The sequence below is a fragment of the Scophthalmus maximus genome, chromosome 13 (genome assembly GCF_022379125.1).
Source record: "Scophthalmus maximus strain ysfricsl-2021 chromosome 13, ASM2237912v1, whole genome shotgun sequence".
In the NCBI taxonomy this organism is placed as follows: Eukaryota; Metazoa; Chordata; class Actinopteri; order Pleuronectiformes; family Scophthalmidae; genus Scophthalmus; species Scophthalmus maximus.
This window is the reverse complement of record NC_061527.1, coordinates 23,743,529-23,762,743: the sequence shown is the minus strand read 5'-3', so window position 1 is coordinate 23,762,743 and position 19,215 is coordinate 23,743,529. Positions and strand designations below refer to the sequence as shown.

At 40.4% G+C, this 19,215-nt stretch overlaps 13 non-coding genes across 13 annotated transcripts; all 13 read left to right on the top strand.

Moving 5' to 3' along the window:
- Positions 1–473: 473 nt before the first annotated feature.
- On the top strand, positions 474–546 carry trnak-uuu. The gene has a single exon. It is a non-coding gene; the product is annotated as a tRNA-Lys (tRNA).
- A 2,241-nt stretch (positions 547–2,787) lies between these two features.
- On the top strand, positions 2,788–2,860 carry trnak-uuu. Its single transcript has one exon. It is a non-coding gene; the product is annotated as a tRNA-Lys (tRNA).
- Positions 2,861–3,562: 702 nt separating this feature from the next.
- Positions 3,563–3,635, top strand: trnak-uuu. The gene has a single exon. It is a non-coding gene; the product is annotated as a tRNA-Lys (tRNA).
- Positions 3,636–5,878: 2,243 nt separating this feature from the next.
- On the top strand, positions 5,879–5,951 carry trnak-uuu. The gene has a single exon. It is a non-coding gene; the product is annotated as a tRNA-Lys (tRNA).
- Positions 5,952–6,652: 701 nt separating this feature from the next.
- Positions 6,653–6,725, top strand: trnak-uuu. The gene has a single exon. It is a non-coding gene; the product is annotated as a tRNA-Lys (tRNA).
- Positions 6,726–8,197: 1,472 nt separating this feature from the next.
- trnak-uuu lies at positions 8,198–8,270 on the top strand. Its single transcript has one exon. It is a non-coding gene; the product is annotated as a tRNA-Lys (tRNA).
- A 702-nt stretch (positions 8,271–8,972) lies between these two features.
- On the top strand, positions 8,973–9,045 carry trnak-uuu. Its single transcript has one exon. It is a non-coding gene; the product is annotated as a tRNA-Lys (tRNA).
- A 702-nt stretch (positions 9,046–9,747) lies between these two features.
- Positions 9,748–9,820, top strand: trnak-uuu. The gene has a single exon. It is a non-coding gene; the product is annotated as a tRNA-Lys (tRNA).
- Positions 9,821–10,522: 702 nt separating this feature from the next.
- Positions 10,523–10,595, top strand: trnak-uuu. Its single transcript has one exon. It is a non-coding gene; the product is annotated as a tRNA-Lys (tRNA).
- A 701-nt stretch (positions 10,596–11,296) lies between these two features.
- Positions 11,297–11,369, top strand: trnak-uuu. The gene has a single exon. It is a non-coding gene; the product is annotated as a tRNA-Lys (tRNA).
- A 2,243-nt stretch (positions 11,370–13,612) lies between these two features.
- Positions 13,613–13,685, top strand: trnak-uuu. The gene has a single exon. It is a non-coding gene; the product is annotated as a tRNA-Lys (tRNA).
- Positions 13,686–17,467: 3,782 nt separating this feature from the next.
- On the top strand, positions 17,468–17,540 carry trnak-uuu. Its single transcript has one exon. It is a non-coding gene; the product is annotated as a tRNA-Lys (tRNA).
- A 701-nt stretch (positions 17,541–18,241) lies between these two features.
- trnak-uuu lies at positions 18,242–18,314 on the top strand. The gene has a single exon. It is a non-coding gene; the product is annotated as a tRNA-Lys (tRNA).
- Positions 18,315–19,215: the final 901 nt, after the last annotated feature.

Sequence of the window (19,215 nt, the reverse complement as noted above, 5' to 3'; positions counted from 1 at the left end):
AGTGATTTTTACTCAGTAAATACCTTAATATTTGAGCAAAATGTTCTTGAGGTTGCATACACGCTGAAATTGTTTTTCAGAACAGTTTAATACCATCGCATGTATCCACGTAGTGTGTCTAGAAGGACTGAAACTACAGGGAATGCACAACATATAGAAATCCTTTACTTTGGCATTGTTCCACCACTTGCTTCCTACAGTAAAGGTGTTCCTTGTCATAGGCTCCCCAAGACTGGTCAACAGTGATGAGGGATGAACGTCTACAGTGTTATTCTTCCACCTCTAGAGTCCAGCAGTATCAGCGTTTCTTGTCATTGATTCCCCAAGATTGGAAAACCATGATGGATTAACAGTTTTGCTATACTGAATACCAAGTTATGGCTACATTTTCAGTGTGGATAAAAGTGTGAGTCTATGTAATGTTGTATTTGGACTGCATGAAAAAAATATGTCCACCTGAAAATCCTCTTGAAGCCTGGGTAGCTCAGTCGGTAGAGCATCAGACTTTTAATCTGAGGGTCCAGGGTTCAAGTCCCTGTTCAGGTGGTGGGTTCCCCAATGCAATTCACTTTACAGTTTATTGTAAATTCATATCAACATGTTTATACCCAAATGTTCTTGAGACTGCCTATTCAATCGTGTGACAATCTGAGGGTCCACAGTTCAAGTCCCTCTTCAGGCTGTGCACTCTTCATTGAGGAGATTGCATTGAGAGTTTCTACTGAGTACATACCCTAATATCTGAGGTTTCAGGGATCAAGTCCCCGTTCGCATTAGTGATTTTTACTCAGTAAATACCTTAATATTTGAGCAAAATTTTCTTGAGGTTGCATACACGCTGAAATTGTTTTTCAGAACAGTTTAATACCATCGCATGTATCCACGTAGTGTGTCTAGGAGGACTGAAACTACAGGGAATGCACAACATTTAGAAATCCTTTACTTTGGCATTGTTCCACCACTTGCTTCCTACAGTAAAGGTGTTCCTTGTCATAGGCTCCCCAAGACTGGTCAACAATGATGAGGGATGAACATCTACACTGTTGTTCTTCCACCTCTAGAGTCCAGCAGTATCAGCGTTTCTTGTCATAGATTCCCCAAGATTGGAAAACCATGATGGATTAACAGTTTTGCTCTACTGAATACCAAGTTATGGTTACAGTTTCAGTGTGGATAAAAGTGTGAGTCTATGTAATGTTGTATTTGGACTACATGAAAAAATATGTCCACCTGAAAATCCTCTTGAAGCCTGGGTAGCTCAGTCGGTAGAGCATCAGACTTTTAATCTGAGGGTCCAGGGTTCCCTGTTTGGGTGCTGGGTTCCCCGATGCAATTCACTTTAAAGTTTATTGTAAATTCATATCAACATGTTTATACCCAAATGTTCTTGAGACTGCCTATTCAATCGTGTGACAATCTGAGGGTCCACAGTTCAAGTCCCTCTTCAGGCTGTGCACTCTTCATTGAGGAGATTGCATTGAGAATTTCTACTGAGTACATACCCTAATATCTGAGGTTTCAGGGATCAAGTCCCTGTTCGCATTGGGGGTTTTTTACTCAGTAAATACCTTAATATTTGAGCAAAATGTTCTTGAGGTTGCATACACGCTGAAATTGTTTTTCAGAACAGTTTAATACCATCGCATGTATCCACGTAGTGTGTCTAGAAGGACTGAAACTACGGGGAATGCACAACATTTAGAAATCCTTTACTTTGGCATTGTTCCACCACTTGCTTCCTACAGTAAAGGTGTTCCTTTTCATAGGCTCCCCAAGACTGGTCAACAATGATGAGGGATGAACATCTACACTGTTGTTCTTCCACCTCTAGAGTCCAGCAGTATCAGCGTTTCTTGTCATAGATTCCCCAAGATTGGAAAACCATGATGAATTAACAGTTTTGCTCTACTGAATACCAAGTTATGGTTACAGTTTCACTGTGGATAAAAGTGTGAGTCTATGTAATGTTGTATTTGGACTACATGAAAAAATATGTCCACCTGAAAATCCTCTCGAAGCCTGGGTAGCTCAGTCGGTAGAGCATCAGACTTTTAATCTGAGGGTCCAGGGTTCCTTTTCAGATGGTGGATTTACCAATGCCATGTTCACGTTAACCTTTATTGGATATTTATATCAACATGTTTAAATCCAAATGTTCTTGAGACTGCCTATTCAATCGTGTGACAATCTGAGGGTCCACAGTTCAAGTCCCTCTTCAGGCTGTGCACTCTTCATTGAGGAGATTGCATTGAGAGTTTCTACTGAGTACATACCCTAATATCTGAGGTTTCAGGGATCAAGTCCCTGTTCGCATTAGTGATTTTTACTCAGTAAATACCTTAATATTTGAGCAAAATGTTCTTGAGGTTGCATACACGCTGAAATTGTTTTTCAGAACAGTTTAATACCATCGCATGTATCCACGTAGTGTGTCTAGAAGGACTGAAACTACAGGGAATGCACAACATATAGAAATCCTTTACTTTGGCATTGTTCCACCACTTGCTTCCTACAGTAAAGGTGTTCCTTGTCATAGGCTCCCCAAGACTGGTCAACAGTGATGAGGGATGAACGTCTACACTGTTGTTCTTCCACCTCTAGAGTCCAGCAGTATCAGCGTTTCTTGTCATAGATTCCCCAAGATTGGAAAACCATGATGGATTAACAGTTTTGCTCTACTGAATACCAAGTTATGGTTACAGTTTCAGTGTGGATAAAAGTGTGAGTCTATGTAATGTTGTATTTGGACTACATGAAAAAATATGTCCACCTGAAAATCCTCTTGAAGCCTGGGTAGCTCAGTCGGTAGAGCATCAGACTTTTAATCTGAGGGTCCAGGGTTCAAGTCCCTGTTCCGGTGGTGGGTTCCCCAATGCAATTCACTTTACAGTTTATTGTAAATTGATGTCAACATGTTTATACCCAAATGTTCTTGAGACTGCCTATTCAATCGTGTGACAATCTGAGGGTCCACAGTTCAAGTCCCTCTTCAGGCTGTGCACTCTTCATTGAGGAGATTGCATTGAGAGTTTCTACTGAGTACATACCCTAATATCTGAGGTTTCAGGGATCAAGTCCCTGTTCGCATTAGTGATTTTTACTCAGTAAATACCTTAATATTTGAGCAAAATTTTCTTGAGGTTGCATACACGCTGAAATTGTTTTTCAGAACAGTTTAATACCATCGCATGTATCCACGTAGTGTGTCTAGAAGGACTGAAACTACAGGGAATGCACAACATATAGAAATCCTTTACTTTGGCATTGTTCCACCACTTGCTTCCAACAGTAAAGGTGTTCCTTGTCATAGGTTCCCCAAGACTGGTCAACAATGATGAGGGATGAACATCTACAGTGTTGTTCTTCCACCTCTAGAGTCCAGCAGTATCAGCGTTTCTTGTCATAGATTCCCCAAGATTGGAAAACCATGATGGATTAACAGTTTTGCTATACTGAATACAAAGTTATGGCTACATTTTCAGTGTGGATAAAAGTGTGAGTCTATGTAATGTTGTATGTGGACTACATGAAAAAAGTATGTCCACCTGAAAATTCTCTTGAAGCCTGGGTAGCTCAGTTGGTAGAGCATCAGACTTTTAATCTGAGGGTCCAGGGTTCAAGTCCCTGTTCAGGTGGTAGGTTCCCCAATACAATTCACTTTACAGTTTATTGTAAATTGATATCAACATGTTTATACCCAAATGTTCTTGAGACTGCCTATTCAATCCTGTGACAATCTGAGGGTCCACAGTTCAAGTCCCTCTTCAGGCTGTGCACTCTTCATTGAGGAGATTGCATTGAGAGTTTCTACTTAGTACATACCCTAATATCTGAGGTTTCAGGGATCAAGTCCCTGTTCGCATTAGTGATTTTTACTCAGTAAATACCTTAATATTTGAGCAAAATGTTCTTGAGGTTGCATACACGCTGAAATTGTTTTTCAGAACAGTTTAATACCATCGCATGTATCCACGTAGTGTGTCTAGAAGGACTGAAACTACAGGGAATGCACAACATATAGAAATCCTTTACTTTGGCATTGTTCCACCACTTGCTTCCAACAGTAAAGGTGTTCCTTGTCATAGGCTCCCCAAGACTGGTCAACAGTGATGAGGGATGAACGTCTACACTGTTGTTCTTCCACCTCTAGAGTCCAGCAGTATCAGCGTTTCTTGTCATAGATTCCCCGAGATTGGAAAACCATGATGGATTAACAGTTTTGCTATACTGAATACCAAGTTATGGCTACATTTTCAGTGTGGATAAAAGTGTGAGTCTATGTAATGTTGTATTTGGACTACATGAAAAAAATATGTCCACCTGAAAATCCTCTTGAAGCCTGGGTAGCTCAGTCGGTAGAGCATCAGACTTTTAATCTGAGGGTCCAGGGTTCCTTTTCAGATGGTGGATTCACCAATGCCATGTTCACGTTACACTTTATTGGAAATTTATATCAACATGTTTAAATCTAAATGTTCTTGAGACTGCCTATTCAATCGTGTGACAATCTGAGGGTCTACAGTTCAAGTCCCTCTTCAGGCTGTGCACTCTTCATTGAGGAGATTGCATTGAGAGTTTCTACTGAGTACATACCCTAATATCTGAGGTATCAGGGATCAAGTCCATGTTCGCATTAGTGATTTTTACTCAGTAAATACCTTAATATTTGAGCAAAATGTTCTTGAGGTTGCATACACGCTGAAATTGTTTTTCAGAACAGTTTAATACCATCGCATGTATCCACGTAGTGTGTCTAGAAGGACTGAAACTACAGGGAATGCACAACATATAGAAATCCTTTACTTTGGCATTCTTCCACCACTTGCTTCCAACAGTAAAGGTGTTCCTTGTCATAGGTTCCCCAAGACTGGTCAACAATGATGAGGGATGAACATCTACAGTGTTGTTCTTCCACCTCTAGAGTCCAGCAGTATCAGCGTTTCTTGTCATAGATTCCCCAAGATTGGAAAACCATGATGGATTAACAGTTTTGCTATACTGAATACCAAGTTATGGCTACATTTTCAGTGTGGATAAAAGTGTGAGTCTATGTAATGTTGTATTTGGACTACATGAAAAAAATATGTCCACCTGAAAATCCTCTTGAAGCCTGGGTAGCTCAGTCGGTAGAGCATCAGACTTTTAATCTGAGGGTCCAGGGTTCCTTTTCAGATGGTGGATTCACCAATGCCATGTTCACGTTACACTTTATTGGAAATTTATATCAACATGTTTAAATCTAAATGTTCTTGAGACTGCCTATTCAATCGTGTGACAATCTGAGGGTCCACAGTTCAAGTCCCTCTTCAGGCTGTGCACTCTTCATTGAGGAGATTGCATTGAGAATTTCTACTGAGTACATACCCTAATATCTGAGGTTTCAGGGATCAAGTCCCTGTTCGCATTGGGGATTTTTACTCACTAAATACCTTAATATTTGAGCAAAATTTTCTTGAGGTTGCATACACGCTGAAATTGTTTTTCAGAACAGTTTAATACCATCGCATGTATCCACGTAGTGTGTCTAGAAGGACTGAAACTACAGGGAATGCACAACATATAGAAATCCTTTACTTTGGCATTGTTCCACCACTTGCTTCCAACAGTAAAGGTGTTCCTTGTCATAGGTTCCCCAAGACTGGTCAACAATGATGAGGGATGAACATCTACAGTGTTGTTCTTCCACCTCTAGAGTCCAGCAGTATCAGCGTTTCTTGTCATAGATTCCCCAAGATTGGAAAACCATGATGGATTAACAGTTTTGCTCTACTGAATACCAAGTTATGGTTACAGTTTCAGTGTGGATAAAAGTGTGAGTCTATGTAATGTTGTATTTGTACTACATGAAAAAATATGTCCACCTGAAAATCCTCTTGAAGCCTGGGTAGCTCAGTCGGTAGAGCATCAGACTTTTAATCTGAGGGTCCAAGGTTCAAGTCCCTGTTCCGGTGGTGGGTTCCCCAATGCAATTCACTTTACAGTTTATTGTAAATTGATGTCAACATGTTTATACCCAAATGTTCTTGAGACTGCCTATTCAATCGTGTGACAATCTGAGGGTCCACAGTTCAAGTCCCTCTTCAGGCTGTGCACTCTTCATTGAGGAGATTGCATTGAGAGTTTCTACTGAGTACATACCCTAATATCTGAGGTTTCAGGGATCAAGTCCCTGTTCGCATTAGTGATTTTTACTCAGTAAATACCTTAATATTTGAGCAAAATTTTCTTGAGGTTGCATACACGCTGAAATTGTTTTTCAGAACAGTTTAATACCATCGCATGTATCCACGTAGTGTGTCTAGAAGGACTGAAACTACAGGGAATGCACAACATATAGAAATCCTTTACTTTGGCATTGTTCCACCACTTGCTTCCAACAGTAAAGGTGTTCCTTGTCATAGGTTCCCCAAGACTGGTCAACAATGATGAGGGATGAACATCTACAGTGTTGTTCTTCCACCTCTAGAGTCCAGCAGTATCAGCGTTTCTTGTCATAGATTCCCCAAGATTGGAAAACCATGATGGATTAACAGTTTTGCTATACTTAATACCAAGTTATGGCTACATTTTCAGTGTGGATAAAAGTGTGAGTCTATGTAATGTTGTATTTGTACTACATGAAAAAATATGTCCACCTGAAAATCCTCTTGAAGCCTGGGTAGCTCAGTCGGTAGAGCATCAGACTTTTAATCTGAGGGTCCAGGGTTCAAGTCCCTGTTCAGGTGCTGGGTTCCCCGATGCAATTCACTTTAAAGTTTATTGTAAATTGATATCAACATGTTTATACCCAAATGTTCTTGAGACTGCCTATTCAATCGTGTGACAATCTGAGGGTCCACAGTTCAAGTCCCTCTTCAGGCTGTGCACTCTTCATTGAGGAGATTGCATTGAGAGTTTCTACTGAGTACATACCCTAATATCTGAGGTTTCAGGGATCAAGTCCCTGTTCGCATTAGTGATTTTTACTCAGTAAATACCTTAATATTTGAGCAAAATGTTCTTGAGGTTGCATACACGCTGAAATTGTTTTTCAGAACAGTTTAATACCATCGCATGTATCCACGTAGTGTGTCTAGAAGGACTGAAACTACAGGGAATGCACAACATATAGAAATCCTTTACTTTGGCATTGTTCCACCACTTGCTTCCTACAGTAAAGGTGTTCCTTGTCATAGGCTCCCCAAGACTGGTCAACAGTGATGAGGGATGAACGTCTACACTGTTGTTCTTCCACCTCTAGAGTCCAGCAGTATCAGCGTTTCTTGTCATAGATTCCCCAAGATTGGAAAACCATGATGGATTAACAGTTTTGCTATACTGAATACCAAGTTATGGCTACATTTTCAGTGTGGATAAAAGTGTGAGTCTATGTAATGTTGTATTTGGACTACATGAAAAAAATATGTCCACCTGAAAATCCTCTTGAAGCCTGGGTAGCTCAGTCGGTAGAGCATCAGACTTTTAATCTGAGGGTCCAGGGTTCCTTTTCAGATGGTGGATTCACCAATGCCATGTTCACGTTACACTTTATTGGAAATTTATATCAACATGTTTAAATCTAAATGTTCTTGAGACTGCCTATTCAATCGTGTGACAATCTGAGGGTCCACAGTTCAAGTCCCTCTTCAGGCTGTGCACTCTTCATTGAGGAGATTGCATTGAGAATTTCTACTGAGTACGTACCCTAATATCTGAGGTTTCAGGGATCAAGTCCCTGTTCGCATTGGGGATTTTTACTCACTAAATACCTTAATATTTGAGCAAAATTTTCTTGAGGTTGCATACACGCTGAAATTGTTTTTCAGAACAGTTTAATACCATCGCATGTATCCACGTAGTGTGTCTAGAAGGACTGAAACTACAGGGAATGCACAACATATAGAAATCCTTTACTTTGGCATTGTTCCACCACTTGCTTCCAACAGTAAAGGTGTTCCTTGTCATAGGTTCCCCAAGACTGGTCAACAATGATGAGGGATGAACATCTACAGTGTTGTTCTTCCACCTCTAGAGTCCAGCAGTATCAGCGTTTCTTGTCAGAGATTCCCCAAGATTGGAAAACCATGATGGATTAACAGTTTTGCTCTACTGAATACCAAGTTATGGTTACAGTTTCAGTGTGGATAAAAGTGTGAGTCTATGTAATGTTGTATTTGGACTACATGAAAAAATATGTCCACCTGAAAATCCTCTTGAAGCCTGGGTAGCTCAGTCGGTAGAGCATCAGACTTTTAATCTGAGGGTCCAGGGTTCAAGTCCCTGTTCCGGTGGTGGGTTCCCCAATGCAATTCACTTTACAGTTTATTGTAAATTGATGTCAACATGTTTATACCCAAATGTTCTTGAGACTGCCTATTCAATCGTGTGACAATCTGAGGGTCCACAGTTCAAGTCCCTCTTCAGGCTGTGCACTCTTCATTGAGGAGATTGCATTGAGAGTTTCTACTGAGTACATACCCTAATATCTGAGGTTTCAGGGATCAAGTCCCTGTTCGCATTAGTGATTTTTACTCAGTAAATACCTTAATATTTGAGCAAAATTTTCTTGAGGTTGCATACACGCTGAAATTGTTTTTCAGAACAGTTTAATACCATCGCATGTATCCACGTAGTGTGTCTAGAAGGACTGAAACTACAGGGAATGCACAACATATAGAAATCCTTTACTTTGGCATTGTTCCACCACTTGCTTCCAACAGTAAAGGTGTTCCTTGTCATAGGTTCCCCAAGACTGGTCAACAATGATGAGGGATGAACATCTACAGTGTTGTTCTTCCACCTCTAGAGTCCAGCAGTATCAGCGTTTCTTGTCATAGATTCCCCAAGATTGGAAAACCATGATGGATTAACAGTTTTGCTATACTGAATACCAAGTTATGGCTACATTTTCAGTGTGGATAAAAGTGTGAGTCTATGTAATGTTGTATGTGGACTACATGAAAAAAGTATGTCCACCTGAAAATTCTCTTGAAGCCTGGGTAGCTCAGTCGGTAGAGCATCAGACTTTTAATCTGAGGGTCCAGGGTTCAAGTCCCTGTTCAGGTGGTAGGTTCCCCAATATAATTCACTTTACAGTTTATTGTAAATTGATATCAACATGTTTATACCCAAATGTTCTTGAGACTGCCTATTCAATCGTGTGACAATCTGAGGGTCCACAGTTCAAGTCCCTCTTCAGGCTGTGCACTCTTCATTGAGGAGATTGCATTGAGAGTTTCTACTTAGTACATACCCTAATATCTGAGGTTTCAGGGATCAAGTCCCTGTTCGCATTAGTGATTTTTACTCAGTAAATACCTTAATATTTGAGCAAAATGTTCTTGAGGTTGCATACACGCTGAAATTGTTTTTCAGAACAGTTTAATACCATCGCATGTATCCACGTAGTGTGTCTAGAAGGACTGAAACTACAGGGAATGCACAACATATAGAAATCCTTTACTTTGGCATTGTTCCACCACTTGCTTCCAACAGTAAAGGTGTTCCTTGTCATAGGCTCCCCAAGACTGGTCAACAGTGATGAGGGATGAACGTCTACACTGTTGTTCTTCCACCTCTAGAGTCCAGCAGTATCAGCGTTTCTTGTCATAGATTCCCCAAGATTGGAAAACCATGATGGATTAACAGTTTTGCTATACTGAATACCAAGTTATGGCTACATTTTCAGTGTGGATAAAAGTGTGAGTCTATGTAATGTTGTATTTGGACTGCATGAAAAAAATATGTCCACCTGAAAATCCTCTTGAAGCCTGGGTAGCTCAGTCGGTAGAGCATCAGACTTTTAATCTGAGGGTCCAGGGTTCAAGTCCCTGTTCAGGTGGTGGGTTCCCCAATGCAATTCACTTTACAGTTTATTGTAAATTCATATCAACATGTTTATACCCAAATGTTCTTGAGACTGCCTATTCAATCGTGTGACAATCTGAGGGTCCACAGTTCAAGTCCCTCTTCAGGCTGTGCACTCTTCATTGAGGAGATTGCATTGAGAGTTTCTACTGAGTACATACCCTAATATCTGAGGTTTCAGGGATCAAGTCCCCGTTCGCATTAGTGATTTTTACTCAGTAAATACCTTAATATTTGAGCAAAATTTTCTTGAGGTTGCATACACGCTGAAATTGTTTTTCAGAACAGTTTAATACCATCGCATGTATCCACGTAGTGTGTCTAGAAGGACTGAAACTACAGGGAATGCACAACATTTAGAAATCCTTTACTTTGGCATTGTTCCACCACTTGCTTCCTACAGTAAAGGTGTTCCTTGTCATAGGCTCCCCAAGACTGGTCAACAGTGATGAGGGATGAACGTCTACAGTGTTATTCTTCCACCTCTAGAGTCCAGCAGTATCAGCGTTTCTTGTCATTGATTCCCCAAGATTGGAAAACCATGATGGATTAACAGTTTTGCTATACTGAATACCAAGTTATGGCTACATTTTCAGTGTGGATAAAAGTGTGAGTCTATGTAATGTTGTATTTGGACTGCATGAAAAAAATATGTCCACCTGAAAATCCTCTTGAAGCCTGGGTAGCTCAGTCGGTAGAGCATCAGACTTTTAATCTGAGGGTCCAGGGTTCAAGTCCCTGTTCAGGTGGTGGGTTCCCCAATGCAATTCACTTTACAGTTTATTGTAAATTCATATCAACATGTTTATACCCAAATGTTCTTGAGACTGCCTATTCAATCGTGTGACAATCTGAGGGTCCACAGTTCAAGTCCCTCTTCAGGCTGTGCACTCTTCATTGAGGAGATTGCATTGAGAGTTTCTACTGAGTACATACCCTAATATCTGAGGTTTCAGGGATCAAGTCCCCGTTCGCATTAGTGATTTTTACTCAGTAAATACCTTAATATTTGAGCAAAATTTTCTTGAGGTTGCATACACGCTGAAATTGTTTTTCAGAACAGTTTAATACCATCGCATGTATCCACGTAGTGTGTCTAGAAGGACTGAAACTACAGGGAATGCACAACATATAGAAATCCTTTACTTTGGCATTGTTCCACCACTTGCTTCCAACAGTAAAGGTGTTCCTTGTCATAGGTTCCCCAAGACTGGTCAACAATGATGAGGGATGAACATCTACAGTGTTGTTCTTCCACCTCTAGAGTCCAGCAGTATCAGCGTTTCTTGTCATAGATTCCCCAAGATTGGAAAACCATGATGGATTAACAGTTTTGCTATACTTAATACCAAGTTATGGCTACATTTTCAGTGTGGATAAAAGTGTGAGTCTATGTAATGTTGTATTTGTACTACATGAAAAAATATGTCCACCTGAAAATCCTCTTGAAGCCTGGGTAGCTCAGTCGGTAGAGCATCAGACTTTTAATCTGAGGGTCCAGGGTTCAAGTCCCTGTTCAGGTGGTAGGTTCCCCAATATAATTCACTTTACAGTTTATTGTAAATTGATATCAACATGTTTATACCCAAATGTTCTTGAGACTGCCTATTCAATCGTGTGACAATCTGAGGGTCCACAGTTCAAGTCCCTCTTCAGGCTGTGCACTCTTCATTGAGGAGATTGCATTGAGAGTTTCTACTTAGTACATACCCTAATATCTGAGGTTTCAGGGATCAAGTCCCTGTTCGCATTAGTGATTTTTACTCAGTAAATACCTTAATATTTGAGCAAAATGTTCTTGAGGTTGCATACACGCTGAAATTGTTTTTCAGAACAGTTTAATACCATCGCATGTATCCACGTAGTGTGTCTAGAAGGACTGAAACTACAGGGAATGCACAACATATAGAAATCCTTTACTTTGGCATTGTTCCACCACTTGCTTCCAACAGTAAAGGTGTTCCTTGTCATAGGCTCCCCAAGACTGGTCAACAGTGATGAGGGATGAACGTCTACACTGTTGTTCTTCCACCTCTAGAGTCCAGCAGTATCAGCGTTTCTTGTCATAGATTCCCCAAGATTGGAAAACCATGATGGATTAACAGTTTTGCTATACTGAATACCAAGTTATGGCTACATTTTCAGTGTGGATAAAAGTGTGAGTCTATGTAATGTTGTATTTGGACTACATGAAAAAAATATGTCCACCTGAAAATCCTCTTGAAGCCTGGGTAGCTCAGTCGGTAGAGCATCAGACTTTTAATCTGAGGGTCCAGGGTTCCTTTTCAGATGGTGGATTCACCAATGCCATGTTCACGTTACACTTTATTGGAAATTTATATCAACATGTTTAAATCTAAATGTTCTTGAGACTGCCTATTCAATCGTGTGACAATCTGAGGGTCTACAGTTCAAGTCCCTCTTCAGGCTGTGCACTCTTCATTGAGGAGATTGCATTGAGAGTTTCTACTGAGTACATACCCTAATATCTGAGGTATCAGGGATCAAGTCCATGTTCGCATTAGTGATTTTTACTCAGTAAATACCTTAATATTTGAGCAAAATGTTCTTGAGGTTGCATACACGCTGAAATTGTTTTTCAGAACAGTTTAATACCATCGCATGTATCCACGTAGTGTGTCTAGAAGGACTGAAACTACAGGGAATGCACAACATATAGAAATCCTTTACTTTGGCATTCTTCCACCACTTGCTTCCAACAGTAAAGGTGTTCCTTGTCATAGGTTCCCCAAGACTGGTCAACAGTGATGAGGGATGAACATCTACAGTGTTGTTCTTCCACCTCTAGAGTCCAGCAGTATCAGCGTTTCTTGTCATAGATTCCCCAAGATTGGAAAACCATGATGGATTAACAGTTTTGCTCTACTGAATACCAAGTTATGGTTACAGTTTCAGTGTGGATAAAAGTGTGAGTCTATGTAATGTTGTATTTGGACTACATGAAAAAATATGTCCACCTGAAAATCCTCTTGAAGCCTGGGTAGCTCAGTCGGTAGAGCATCAGACTTTTAATCTGAGGGTCCAGGGTTCCTTTTCAGATGGTGGATTCACCAATGCCATGTTCACGTTAGACTTTATTGGAAATTTATATCAACATGTTTAAATCCAAATGTTCTTGAGACTGCCTATTCAATCGTGTGACAATCTGAGGGTCCACAGTTCAAGTCCCTCTTCAGGCTGTGCACTCTTCATTGAGGAGATTGCATTGAGAGTTTCTACTGAGTACATACCCTAATATCTGAGGTTTCAGGGATCAAGTCCCTGTTCGCATTAGTGATTTTTACTCAGTAAATACCTTAATATTTGAGCAAAATGTTCTTGAGGTTGCATACACGCTGAAATTGTTTTTCAGAACAGTTTAATACCATCGCATGTATCCACGTAGTGTGTCTAGAAGGACTGAAACTACAGGGAATGCACAACATATAGAAATCCTTTACTTTGGCATTGTTCCACCACTTGCTTCCTACAGTAAAGGTGTTCCTTGTCATAGGCTCCCCAAGACTGGTCAACAGTGATGAGGGATGAACGTCTACAGTGTTATTCTTCCACCTCTAGAGTCCAGCAGTATCAGCGTTTCTTGTCATTGATTCCCCAAGATTGGAAAACCATGATGGATTAACAGTTTTGCTATACTGAATACCAAGTTATGGCTACATTTTCAGTGTGGATAAAAGTGTGAGTCTATGTAATGTTGTATTTGGACTGCATGAAAAAAATATGTCCACCTGAAAATCCTCTTGAAGCCTGGGTAGCTCAGTCGGTAGAGCATCAGACTTTTAATCTGAGGGTCCAGGGTTCAAGTCCCTGTTCAGGTGGTGGGTTCCCCAATGCAATTCACTTTACAGTTTATTGTAAATTCATATCAACATGTTTATACCCAAATGTTCTTGAGACTGCCTATTCAATCGTGTGACAATCTGAGGGTCCACAGTTCAAGTCCCTCTTCAGGCTGTGCACTCTTCATTGAGGAGATTGCATTGAGAGTTTCTACTGAGTACATACCCTAATATCTGAGGTTTCAGGGATCAAGTCCCCGTTCGCATTAGTGATTTTTACTCAGTAAATACCTTAATATTTGAGCAAAATTTTCTTGAGGTTGCATACACGCTGAAATTGTTTTTCAGAACAGTTTAATACCATCGCATGTATCCACGTAGTGTGTCTAGGAGGACTGAAACTACAGGGAATGCACAACATTTAGAAATCCTTTACTTTGGCATTGTTCCACCACTTGCTTCCTACAGTAAAGGTGTTCCTTGTCATAGGCTCCCCAAGACTGGTCAACAATGATGAGGGATGAACATCTACACTGTTGTTCTTCCACCTCTAGAGTCCAGCAGTATCAGCGTTTCTTGTCATAGATTCCCCAAGATTGGAAAACCATGATGGATTAACAGTTTTGCTCTACTGAATACCAAGTTATGGTTACAGTTTCAGTGTGGATAAAAGTGTGAGTCTATGTAATGTTGTATTTGGACTACATGAAAAAATATGTCCACCTGAAAATCCTCTTGAAGCCTGGGTAGCTCAGTCGGTAGAGCATCAGACTTTTAATCTGAGGGTCCAGGGTTCCCTGTTTGGGTGCTGGGTTCCCCGATGCAATTCACTTTAAAGTTTATTGTAAATTCATATCAACATGTTTATACCCAAATGTTCTTGAGACTGCCTATTCAATCGTGTGACAATCTGAGGGTCCACAGTTCAAGTCCCTCTTCAGGCTGTGCACTCTTCATTGAGGAGATTGCATTGAGAATTTCTACTGAGTACATACCCTAATATCTGAGGTTTCAGGGATCAAGTCCCTGTTCGCATTGGGGGTTTTTTACTCAGTAAATACCTTAATATTTGAGCAAAATGTTCTTGAGGTTGCATACACGCTGAAATTGTTTTTCAGAACAGTTTAATACCATCGCATGTATCCACGTAGTGTGTCTAGAAGGACTGAAACTACGGGGAATGCACAACATTTAGAAATCCTTTACTTTGGCATTGTTCCACCACTTGCTTCCTACAGTAAAGGTGTTCCTTTTCATAGGCTCCCCAAGACTGGTCAACAATGATGAGGGATGAACATCTACACTGTTGTTCTTCCACCTCTAGAGTCCAGCAGTATCAGCGTTTCTTGTCATAGATTCCCCAAGATTGGAAAACCATGATGAATTAACAGTTTTGCTCTACTGAATACCAAGTTATGGTTACAGTTTCACTGTGGATAAAAGTGTGAGTCTATGTAATGTTGTATTTGGACTACATGAAAAAATATGTCCACCTGAAAATCCTCTCGAAGCCTGGGTAGCTCAGTCGGTAGAGCATCAGACTTTTAATCTGAGGGTCCAGGGTTCCTTTTCAGATGGTGGATTTACCAATGCCATGTTCACGTTAACCTTTATTGGATATTTATATCAACATGTTTAAATCCAAATGTTCTTGAGACTGCCTATTCAATCGTGTGACAATCTGAGGGTCCACAGTTCAAGTCCCTCTTCAGGCTGTGCACTCTTCATTGAGGAGATTGCATTGAGAGTTTCTACTGAGTACATACCCTAATATCTGAGGTTTCAGGGATCAAGTCCCTGTTCGCATTAGTGATTTTTACTCAGTAAATACCTTAATATTTGAGCAAAATGTTCTTGAGGTTGCATACACGCTGAAATTGTTTTTCAGAACAGTTTAATACCATCGCATGTATCCACGTAGTGTGTCTAGAAGGACTGAAACTACAGGGAATGCACAACATATAGAAATCCTTTACTTTGGCATTGTTCCACCACTTGCTTCCTACAGTAAAGGTGTTCCTTGTCATAGGCTCCCCAAGACTGGTCAACAGTGATGAGGGATGAACGTCTACACTGTTGTTCTTCCACCTCTAGAGTCCAGCAGTATCAGCGTTTCTTGTCATAGATTCCCCAAGATTGGAAAACCATGATGGATTAACAGTTTTGCTCTACTGAATACCAAGTTATGGTTACAGTTTCAGTGTGGATAAAAGTGTGAGTCTATGTAATGTTGTATTTGGACTACATGAAAAAATATGTCCACCTGAAAATCCTCTTGAAGCCTGGGTAGCTCAGTCGGTAGAGCATCAGACTTTTAATCTGAGGGTCCAGGGTTCCTTTTCAGATGGTGGATTCACCAATGCCATGTTCACGTTACACTTTATTGGAAATTTATATCAACATGTTTATACCCAAATGTTCTTGAGACTGCCTATTCAATCCTGTGACAATCTGAGGGTCCACAGTTCAAGTCCCTCTTCAGGCTGTGCACTCTTCATTGAGGAGATTGCATTGAGAGTTTCTACTGAGTACATACCCTAATATCTGAGGTTTCAGGGATCAAGTCCATGTTCGCATTAGTGATTTTTACTCAGTAAATACCTTAATATTTGAGCAAAATGTTCTTGAGGTTGCATACACGCTGAAATTGTTTTTCAGAACAGTTTAATACCATCGCATGTATCCACGTAGTGTGTCTAGAAGGACTGAAACTACAGGGAATGCACAACATTTAGAAATCCTTTACTTTGGCATTCTTCCACCACTTGCTTCCTACAGTAAAGGTGTTCCTTGTCATAGGCTCCCCAAGACTGGTCAACAATGATGAGGGATGAACATCTACACTGTTGTTCTTCCACCTCTAGAGTCCAGCAGTATCAGCGTTTCTTGTCATAGATTCCCCAAGATTGGAAAACCATGATGGATTAACAGTTTTGCTCTACTGAATACCAAGTTATGGTTACAGTTTCAGTGTGGATAAAAGTGTGAGTCTATGTAATGTTGTATTTGGACTACATGAAAAAATATGTCCACCTGAAAATCCTCTTGAAGCCTGGGTAGCTCAGTCGGTAGAGCATCAGACTTTTAATCTGAGGGTCCAGGGTTCCTTTTCAGATGGTGGATTCACCAATGCCATGTTCACGTTAGACTTTATTGGAAATTTATATCAACATGTTTAAATCCAAATGTTCTTGAGACTGCCTATTCAATCGTGTGACAAACTGAGGGTCCACAGTTCAAGTCCCTCTTCAGGCTGTGCACTCTTCATTGAGGAGATTGCATTGAGAGTTTCTACTGAGTACATACCCTAATATCTGAGGTTTCAGGGATCAAGTCCCTGTTCGCATTAGTGATTTTTACTCAGTAAATACCTTAATATTTGAGCAAAATGTTCTTGAGGTTGCATACACGCTGAAATTGTTTTTCAGAACAGTTTAATACCATCGCATGTATCCACGTAGTGTGTCTAGAAGGACTGAAACTACAGGGAATGCACAACATTTAGAAATCCTTTACTTTGGCATTGTTCCACCACTTGCTTCCTACAGTAAAGGTGTTCCTTGTCATAGGCTCCCCAAGACTGGTCAACAGTGATGAGGGATGAACGTCTACAGTGTTATTCTTCCACCTCTAGAGTCCAGCAGTATCAGCGTTTCTTGTCATTGATTCCCCAAGATTGGAAAACCATGATGGATTAACAGTTTTGCTATACTGAATACCAAGTTATGGCTACATTTTCAGTGTGGATAAAAGTGTGAGTCTATGTAATGTTGTATTTGGACTGCATGAAAAAAATATGTCCACCTGAAAATCCTCTTGAAGCCTGGGTAGCTCAGTCGGTAGAGCATCAGACTTTTAATCTGAGGGTCCAGGGTTCAAGTCCCTGTTCAGGTGGTGGGTTCCCCAATGCAATTCACTTTACAGTTTATTGTAAATTCATATCAACATGTTTATACCCAAATGTTCTTGAGACTGCCTATTCAATCGTGTGACAATCTGAGGGTCCACAGTTCAAGTCCCTCTTCAGGCTGTGCACTCTTCATTGAGGAGATTGCATTGAGAGTTTCTACTGAGTACATACCCTAATATCTGAGGTTTCAGGGATCAAGTCCCCGTTCGCATTAGTGATTTTTACTCAGTAAATACCTTAATATTTGAGCAAAATTTTCTTGAGGTTGCATACACGCTGAAATTGTTTTTCAGAACAGTTTAATACCATCGCATGTATCCACGTAGTGTGTCTAGAAGGACTGAAACTACAGGGAATGCACAACATATAGAAATCCTTTACTTTGGCATTGTTCCACCACTTGCTTCCAACAGTAAAGGTGTTCCTTGTCATAGGTTCCCCAAGACTGGTCAACAATGATGAGGGATGAACATCTACAGTGTTGTTCTTCCACCTCTAGAGTCCAGCAGTATCAGCGTTTCTTGTCATAGATTCCCCAAGATTGGAAAACCATGATGGATTAACAGTTTTGCTATACTTAATACCAAGTTATGGCTACATTTTCAGTGTGGATAAAAGTGTGAGTCTATGTAATGTTGTATTTGTACTACATGAAAAAATATGTCCACCTGAAAATCCTCTTGAAGCCTGGGTAGCTCAGTCGGTAGAGCATCAGACTTTTAATCTGAGGGTCCAGGGTTCAAGTCCCTGTTCAGGTGCTGGGTTCCCCGATGCAATTCACTTTAAAGTTTATTGTAAATTGATATCAACATGTTTATACCCAAATGTTCTTGAGACTGCCTATTCAATCGTGTGACAATCTGAGGGTCCACAGTTCAAGTCCCTCTTCAGGCTGTGCACTCTTCATTGAGGAGATTGCATTGAGAGTTTCTACTGAGTACATACCCTAATATCTGAGGTTTCAGGGATCAAGTCCCTGTTCGCATTAGTGATTTTTACTCAGTAAATACCTTAATATTTGAGCAAAATGTTCTTGAGGTTGCATACACGCTGAAATTGTTTTTCAGAACAGTTTAATACCATCGCATGTATCCACGTAGTGTGTCTAGAAGGACTGAAACTACACGGAATGCACAACATATAGAAATCCTTTACTTTGGCATTGTTCCACCACTTGCTTCCTACAGTAAAGGTGTTCCTTGTCATAGGCTCCCCAAGACTGGTCAACAGTGATGAGGGATGAACGTCTACACTGTTGTTCTTCCACCTCTAGAGTCCAGCAGTATCAGCGTTTCTTGTCATAGATTCCCCAAGATTGGAAAACCATGATGGATTAACAGTTTTGCTATACTGAATACCAAGTTATGGCTACATTTTCAGTGTGGATAAAAGTGTGAGTCTATGTAATGTTGTATTTGGACTGCATGAAAAAAATATGTCCACCTGAAAATCCTCTTGAAGCCTGGGTAGCTCAGTCGGTAGAGCATCAGACTTTTAATCTGAGGGTCCAGGGTTCCTTTTCAGATGGTGGATTCACCAATGCCATGTTCACGTTACACTTTATTGGAAATTTATATCAACATGTTTAAATCTAAATGTTCTTGAGACTGCCTATTCAATCGTGTGACAATCTGAGGGTCCACAGTTCAAGTCCCTCTT